The sequence below is a fragment of the Zootermopsis nevadensis genome, unplaced genomic scaffold, assembly GCF_977971745.1.
Source record: "Zootermopsis nevadensis isolate Lab colony 2312 unplaced genomic scaffold, Znev_1.0 Znev_ptg000021l, whole genome shotgun sequence".
In the NCBI taxonomy this organism is placed as follows: Eukaryota; Metazoa; Arthropoda; class Insecta; order Blattodea; family Termopsidae; genus Zootermopsis; species Zootermopsis nevadensis.
The window spans coordinates 4,142,870-4,152,250 of record NW_028259153.1 but is presented as its reverse complement, the minus strand read 5'-3'; the positions used below and the strand labels follow the sequence as shown (position 1 = coordinate 4,152,250).

The following is a 9,381-nucleotide window of genomic DNA, read 5'->3' as shown; positions in this document are numbered from 1 at the left end:
TTCCTACACCTCAAGAAATTCCTGTCCGGTCAGCGTCAGCGTTTTGAGAATGACAGAGAGGCGGAGATGGTTGTCACACAGAGGTTCCAATCCCAGGCGGCAGACTTCTACGACACAGGTATTCAAAAGTTGGTCCCACGGTATGACAAATGTCTCAATTCCGGTGGCGAATATGTTGAAAAATAGCTGGACACTTGCTGTATCTGTTGCAATAAATATTTCCATGAAATTGTGTTTTGTTTCTGTAAACGGCCCCAGGGAAACTTACTTTGTGGACGAACCTCGTAGAATGAAAAGTTAGAATTTAGTCTATGACGCGAACAGTGATTGTTCCATTTAGTGTAAAATTATCGTAATTAATTTTGGGTGTGATTCATCTTTGAACTTGGTAGCTGATAAAGTGTAATAAGCTCGTTTATGCGTTCATTTGGTTATGCCTATAGTAAATTGTATATTTGCTTCCGTGATTGTACAATACGTATTGAATTTTAATAAAACTTGACAAACAGAACAATTAACAAATGACGAACGAGCGGGCGTGGTGCTGTCGCACGCAACGAGCCCAGTGTTTGTGTGTCATTGTCGATCCCAGTGCAGACTGTGTTCATGCAGCCCCGGGCAGCGTAATTCTGTGGCCCACAGTTTGACATGATCTAACTGAGCGATGAACCTTTGTTACGAGGAAACTGACTCAGTCGCATGCAAAACGGGCGTAACAGACAGAATAAGCTCATGAGTTATAGTCAAGAAATTCTACGTCTTTAATAGAATCCGAAAGTCTGTGATCGTTTCTAGTCCGTACTTTGGGCCGATCACTCATCTAAGGAGTCCTACCAACTGTCTAATAGATCAAAGCCAACGAATGTTGGGACCCGCAGATGCTCACCGCACTGAAGACAAATGACAAATGTTAATTCCAAAACTGTGTACGGGGTTCGACTACAGCCTAATTGATGTAATCATCCCCAATAACTTTTAGAGAAAAGTTTGGAATGTCCATTTTTCTGTTAAAGATATCTTTAAAATGCAGATATTCTCCTCATAACCCTGTTCGCAAACATCGGCAGTCATTGTCTTACCATTGGGAAGGGGAATGAGGTTTCACAGCCATGTTTAAGAGCTGGAAAAATATTATTTTTTACGCATATTTCAATTTTTATCTTTTTTATAGCAGACGGGATTATGAGCGACGTGAAATGAATATCAGCCCGCATTCAGCGCAGTGTCCGCTCCTAATTTCTTCGAAACAGTAATTTTGATTTGTTACTGTCGTTTATATTATAATTAGTTTATTCATATGAGTAATTATCTTGCCCGTTTATTGATTTTATTGATATTATTTGATGTTTCTCTAGACCTGCACGTGGTTTGTTTCGGAGTTTAGCTCTCCTGAGCCTTTGGGGGTCGCCCCCTAACACAAGGTTTCACAAGTCTGGTTACCCTCGCTGTTAACTAACTCCTTACCGGAGTATAATAGAACGTGTTTATGTTCTCATTTGAAAAATTAACATAAAACATAAATAATTGTCTTCCAATTCCTACTGACTTACTGGTCGTTCGTAATGTCTGTTTTAAGCAATTTGCTGCACTGGGGGCGAAAATGGAAATGTCTTGTTAAGACGTCGTACGAGTTCTATGCTGTTGTTCTGTTGAAGGCGTTTGTCTGTGGGATGTAAGAATATCTTTTGTACTATAATGTTATACGCCTTGATAATAAGATTGTCTAAGCAGACCGAAACCATACACCGAAAAGGTCTCATCGAACTGAAGGCCAAATTTTTGTAGATATGAGTTGAAGTTGTTATGTTGATTTTCTGACCCAATGCAGTGGCGGATTATAGTATTGATTATGTGGTTTTTTATTATTAGAAAACAAAACAAACCATGGAAAGAAAACTTATGTTAAATAACATGGAGGAAACAAGACGAATTGAAGATAACCACGAAAACATGTGAAGAATTGAAAATGTTGATTCTTCAGCAAATTATGATTCTGCTCATTTGAGTCTGAATCAAAATGCGTGCAGGAAAATATGAAACTGCTACTGCGTACTTCTGGACTACGCGTTGCGTGCTGTTAGCCATTATGTTGTTTCGAAGTACGCATTTCACTGTTTACATTAAGAGAGTCTATTTTTATTTTATTTGAATTGAATTTAACTTACATTTTTATGTAATAATTTATTCTATAGAACATAAGAATTCAGTCAATGTAAGCTACTCCCGCTTGATTATTATTATTTAGTGTTCTGTCTGAGGACAGGTCCATATGAACAGGATCCTTCCATCCTTTTATCGGACTGGGACCTGTTCATATACGTTCTTGGCAGATGATCCAGAAGTGGTTTGCCATTGCCTTCTTCTGTGTGTGAATGGAGTAATTGTTGGGATGCCACGTAGGAAAACTCCGTGTTGCCTAGACCACGGCCTTGCCCAACACAAGTTATAAATTCGGGCACCGCCAGGAATCGAACCCGAGACCCTAGGATTGCAAGGCCAGCGTTCTAACCGCTAGACCACCGTAGCTATATTCTCGCTTGTTATGAACTAATATTTACTGCTTACCAACAGGAACTTGTTAGGTGCGTACTCCTAATCGACATTTCCACATTCCAAAGTAAGGTTGGAAACGAACCGGTCTTTTTGTTAACGTTTCTAAGCTGCTCAAGTTTTTGTAAGCCACTCTTTTACACATATTCCTTCTCTAGCTGTCACTCTGACCAATTATTATTGTCTTTCCCACTCTTTGCCTGAGCCCTACTCTACGTTTCATCCTTCTTCTCAACTTCCCTGACAGACCATTTCTCTACCGTCAAGTCACTAAAGCGTTAACTCATGTATTGTAGATGAGTCTCCTCTACAATTACTGCACTGAGATGGGGCTCGTTTTACTGTACACACTGCCTGAAAGTGCTGCTTACAGCGTCATCAGGAGAAACCTCTAATTGCTGTACGATGTCATTTCCTTGGGTCTAATTAGTGGACGAAAGAACAGCCCCTTTGAGCGTTTCCACCACAGACGGCAATGGATCATAATGGTTAGCCATTGCTATTAGGAGGCACCTTACTGAAGTGTTGAAATTAGAACACACGCCGTGAACTCTAGGAAATAAAGTAGAGAAATAGTCACGCACTTTATATAGTCTACAGAATATTTTAAAAGAGATAGAGGAGAGAATGGTGGTATTTTAATTCGTACATACAGAATGCACACATGGAATGTACGAGGTGCGATCGGAAAGTTTCCAGTGGGCATTTGTAGGTGGTTTTGTTGTCCTTAATACTGGTAGTCATATTACGTCACAGAAATATACCGCAAAATCAGCGTAATCGGAGTCTGCTTACAGAGAAAATTTGATGAAGAAGGAATTTGTGAATTTTCAGTTGAGTGAAAACAACTGTGTTCTATAATTTTCTTAGGTTATTTAACGACGCTGCTTAAACTACGCATATTATCTTGAATGAAATAAGATAGGAAGAAGTTAATTACTACTGACATGCGCAATGTTGAAAAAGTAAGTCGTGGGACATTTCAGCATTACTTTCGTTGGACTGAGGACAACCACGATAAATTCCAGTAAGGCAAGCCGGGGCAGTCGAGTTAGTGTAGTGACTGACTACGGACTGGACGGCCGATGCCCGACAGGGTCAGAGGATTTTTTCTCTTGTAATCAACGTTAGATTTTTTAGAAGGGCCGGTGTTTTATTATCAACTATCAGCGACTATCAGCTTCTCAAAGGCTTCATTGGGTGAGTGTTGTTTATGCATGAAGACAGCGTTGACATATTAACTAACTGGAAGTGTGTTCAACATGGAGTCTTTTGTAAATGGGCACAAAGCTATTTTGTGACTGGATTCGGGTGCGTGATATGAGAATTTTACGGATGTAGGTATTTGACTATTTTCTCTCTTAGCTGAGACGTAATTTATTATCGTAGGTGATTAACCAATGTTTTTCGGAACCTTACTTCTCCATCGTCAGAGTTTACGTAGGAACATATCGCCACCGTCACTGGATTGACCTGGGTCAGAATTGTATCCAGTGGGACCTGTTGTGATGATTCTGGTGAACACAGCTGAAGAACATTTCATGATCGGCTAAAAAAACTTTTCATTTTACGTATTGGCAATAAATCAAAGAATTTCTTGTGAGTGACAGGACTTATATTAGATCTTGTGCTATTGAATTGATGAATAATTCGATTTATTTCAAATATATATATATATATATATATAAGATATGCGTAGCATATTATAACAAATTGTTTCTTTAATATTCAAATTTTTCTGATATTCTGAAATGTACAAATGTCTAGAATTGAAAACTGGTCTATTTTGGACATCCCCCCTCTCAAAGAATTTCTTGTGAGTGACAGGACTTATATTAGATCTTGTGCTATTGAATTGATGAATAATTCGATTTATTTCAAATATATATATATATATATAAGATATGCGTAGCATATTATAACAAATTGTTTCTTTAATATTCAAATTTTTCTGATATTCTGAAATGTACAAATGTCTAGAATTGAAAACTGGTCTATTTTGGACATCCCCCCTCTCAAAGAATTTCTTGTGAGTGACAGGACTTATATTAGATCTTGTGCTATTGAATTGATGAATAATTCGATTTATTTCAAATATATATATATATATATATATATATATATATATATATATATATAAGATATGCGTAGCATATTATAACAAATTGTTTCTTTAATATTCAAATTTTTCTGATATTCTGAAATGTACAAATGTCTAGAATTGAAAACTGGTCTATTTTTGACAACCCCCGCTTCTCAAAGAATTTCTTGTGAGTGACAGGACTTATATTAGATCTTGTGCTATTGAATTGATGAATAATTCGATTTATTTCAAATATATATATATATATATAAGATATGCGTAGCATATTATAACAAATTGTTTCTTTAATATTCATATTTTTCTGATATTCTGAAATGTACAAATGCCTAGAATTGAAAACTGGTCTATTTTGGACGTCCCCCCTCTCAAAGAATTTCTTGTGAGTGACAGGACTTATATTAGATCTTGTGCTATTGAATTGATGAATAATTCGATTTATTTTAAATATATATATATATATAAGATATGCGTAGCATATTATAACAAATTGTTTCTTTAATATTCATATTTTTCTGATATTCTGAAATGTACAAATGCCTAGAATTGAAAACTGGTCTATTTTGGACACCCCCCCTCTCTCTCTCTGTCCACAGCACTCAGCCTCTCAAATGCTCTTGACATGATCAACCCGCTGATTCAAGTTAACAAACCACTGAGCATACGAATCGTATACATCAACAAATTTAAACGCGATTATATTAGAAACATCAACAAACTATGTTACAACGCCAGGAACTCGCACTGCACACAGCGCATAATAACGAGTAGCCAAACCAGTTCGTTTCTGTTTCCAACAGCTAAAAACATCTCTGTTTGCAGAGCGCTACTCCAATTTCAAGCACATGATTTAAAAACTGGCCTCTGACAAACAAAGGAAGGCAACGAGCCATTTTGGTGTCAAAATGTTTTGAATTTGCAAGGATTGATGGTATTGCATGAGAGTCGTTTTAGAGGACAGACGAGAGCAAAAGTTTGAAGACTTGTTCCCTGAAAGCTAGGCTGGTCTGCGGTAGACATTTTTGAATGCAGAACGACATATTTCGCTTTACAGTAGGTAGAGCTGTCCGACAATAAACAATGAGGATGAGGGAAACGAGAAATTCACAAAATATTTTGGTATAAAAATGTAAAGGAAGAAATTGATCAGATGAAAGTAGTGTGTGGATAATATTAAATTATTTAAAGCACAGTAATAATTTTTGCTACAATCTGTTGGAAAATTCAGTTATCAATAACTATACATTTTATTTACTCACAGGGTTTATATGTGAGTTTTGTATAATTATGACAATAAACAGCATTTGCATTCCTAAACATAAATAACTAATTAATCTTCGTAATGGACACGCAGTGTGTTATTATCAGCAAAACTTAATATGTTAAAATTTAGGCGAGCTTCGTGCCCTAGAAGTTTAACGGGCTCAGGAGTTTGTTATGGCCTGAATAGAACAGGAACAAGTACATCTGTACTGGGACATTCTATATTGTTATAACAATTTTACTCAATGTTCAGTCACTTACGACAACAATTTACAGCACCTAAGACTTCGATAACCACTGAACTTAGTTGCTGTTGTAACCTTTGAAGAATATGTTTCAATTACTAATCATCTGCAGGTTCGTTTCTGCACTGAATGCGTACCCCAGACCACTTTTACCAGTAAACACACCGTTCGTTAATTTTGTATGTTACCACGAAGAAATTGAAAAAAAGTGGGGGTGGAATAGACTAAAAGAGCAAAAGACACGATTGAAACCTTGCTGTATTCATTTCAGTACTTTTAAATAGTTGAATTGTGTGATGTTTCTTTCATGCGTGCCCCGCTATTGTATCTTGGTCGAATCAGGCCTTATACGATCGGAAAGTTTCTAGACTGTGTCAATAGAGAGCGAGCCGGATGTAGTACGAGCTTCTGCCGCTAGGGGGTGCGGCCTACATTCATAGTGAATCAGTGTGCCAGCCGGCATCATCGAATTAGCATTTGGTTCTTAGTTACGGGCGTTTTGGTAGTGCATTACACCGACCCTCCTGCGATTTCGGAATGGCGTGTGCATCAAATTTTGCCAAACACTCGCCAAAACGGCTACGGAAACCTATGAAATGCTAAAGCAAGCATTTCGGGAGTTCGCAATGGGTCGTGCACAAACTTTTGTGTGGCATTCACGTTTTAAAAATGGCCGAACCTCTGTCGATGATGACGAGCGTTCTGGACGACCATCTTCGAGCACAACGCCCGAAAATGTTACGAAGATTCGGCAGGCCATTCACGAAGATCGACGTCGTACCATCAACGACTTGTGCGACATTGTTGGGATAGGCTATGGGACCTGTCAGCTGATTCTAAAGGAAGAACTCCACATGCGACGCATCCTGTCTGAGGACCAGAAGCAGAATCGACTTCTCGTTTGTCAGGAGCTCAAAGATCTTGCAAGAACCGACCCCAACTTCCTTTCTAAGCTCCGTGTGACTTCTTCCTCTTCCCAAAGATGAAAATTCAGCTAAAGGGAAGGAGATTTGAGACGATAGAAGAGATTCAGGCAGAATCGCAGATGGTGCTTGACAGGCTGACAAAGAAAGATTTCCAGGGATGCTTCCAGGCTTGGCAGCGGCGCTGGGATCGTTGTGTTCACTCCCAGGGGAACTACTTCGAGGGTGATGGGTGAATTTAATACCTGAGATAAGTGTACGGGGTTTTATAGGCGCAGTCTAGAAACTTTCCGATCGCACCTCGTATACGATGTCACCGTCGTAGCTAGTGACTACAGTACTGAAAATGACGTCATCAACTATCTCAGAGGATCGTGGAACATGACGGTATTGTGGAGAACGAACCTCCAATCTCACGATTCGTAGTATGTATAGATTGCAGGAAATTAACAAGTTTGACTAGATAGTCAGGATGAAAAAATATGTTCATAAATATTTATTAAGATGTGCGAACTACTGGAACAAGTTTTCATCCTGACCGTGAAGACGCCAATCACCATATCCCTTGATGGGGAGCTTACTCCGAAAGCGGAGACTGTACTTTACAAAATACGTCGCTAAACAAGATATTACGGTATATTTTGGTATCGTTAAAAGGCGGTGTGTCTAGAACTGTACTCTGTTTGTATACCGGGCACAGTATTTTGCAGTTGCTTTAACTATAAAAAAGTGTCCTTAAGTAAAGTGGGATAGGAGTATTTGTATGGTCTGTTGTATAAACAGTCAAATGCATAATTACATGTCAAAGGGTGATTCAAAAACAATGGCTTGATTCTGCCATTCCACGAAAATCTTTCTGTACTTGTAATAATTGTTACAATAACATTAATTTTATTGATATTTATTGATCTGGTTTATACCAACGTGAAAGAGGTCCTTGCTGCCTCTATCATCAGGGGGATGAGTGACTCATGACTGATCAAACTCGTGAAAAACCTCAGATCCTACCAAGGTCCATAATAGCAATGTGAGATTTCAAAGTGTTCACGTCGGCGAGTCTGAAGATGGCGGTCTTCTGGGATATTCCGCCGTGTAGTCTGGTAGAAGTGCACCGACTTCTCACTCTATCATCAGGGTGCACTGCTCAGCATCCCAGAAGACAAATCATCTTCAAGATCTCTATGTTTCATGCGTAGGATGAAAGGCTGAGACTTAAGCAAGACTATATTCAAAGCTTCTATACAGAAATTTGGGAAAAGTGTAATTAAGATATTCAGAATAATAAAATATAACTACACATGCTCTAAACAGAGTTAATCAGAGGTAAAAATATAATTTGCATAAAACACTAGTAAAAATATATCTTTATTTATATCTTTAAAGTCAATGGCCTGTCCATGGGGGGGGGTTAATTAAAGTAACTAATTTAATTTGAATAAGTCAATTAAAATTTAATCAAATGCCACCTTTTCTATTGGCTATGGAAAATTTGAATACAATTACTGTGGTGGTCGTAATTTCGAGTGTGTAATTATTGTTGTTTTGTACAAGGAGGTTTTGCAGTATGTTAGGAAAAACCCGCTAACTAACTAACTAACCAACTAGATGGCTTACCGAACCCGAAGGTTCATCACCGAATTAACCAAAGCCCTCCACCGGACCCTGTCCTGGGCCAAAAAAATCCAGTTTCTTTCAACTCCTATCTCCCATAGATCCCGCCTGAGATTATCCTCCCATCTACGTCTAGGTCTCCCCAGCGGTCTCTTCCCTTCAGGTTTCCCAACCAGTACCCGGTGCACACCTCTTGTCCCATCCATGCTACGTAAATTAATAAATGATCGAGTCTTTCAGAAATTAAGTTTTAAAATTAAAATATATGTCTGTTTTGTAATATGTTTAACGACGCTTTCAGTAGCTTTAGACTGCATGTACAGTATTAATGGAATATGCATACGGACGTACGGATACAGCACAGGACAGTTACAGTTACAAGCATTTTACTGCTGTAAGCTAATGTCGAATTGTATGAATGTGTAAACATTATTTTTAACTCAGTTTACGCCCTAAATCTCGCCCTCAAAGCTGTTAATTCGACTTGTGTTACGAATGTACAAGCGCTTTAGTGAAAATGTAACGCTGGATCGTCTCGCAAATTGTTTGTGTCACAACGTACAGAGCGAAACAAATTCTATGTTTATTTAATGTTATTTTGTTTAAACAGTGCAGTCACGCCTGCGTTCTATTGTTTAGAACGGTTTAAAATGTCTTTTTGTGTTATTATTATTATTATTATTATTAT

The 9,381-nt window shown here is 38.1% G+C and overlaps 1 long non-coding RNA gene across 1 annotated transcript; it reads left to right on the top strand.

Annotated features, from left to right (window-relative positions):
- Window positions 1–3,587: 3,587 nt before the first annotated feature.
- Window positions 3,588–6,645, top strand: LOC110827195 (uncharacterized). Its single transcript, XR_002542244.2, has 3 exons — window positions 3,588–3,750; window positions 3,940–4,149; window positions 5,248–6,645. It is a non-coding gene; the product is annotated as an uncharacterized LOC110827195 (long non-coding RNA).
- Window positions 6,646–9,381: the final 2,736 nt, after the last annotated feature.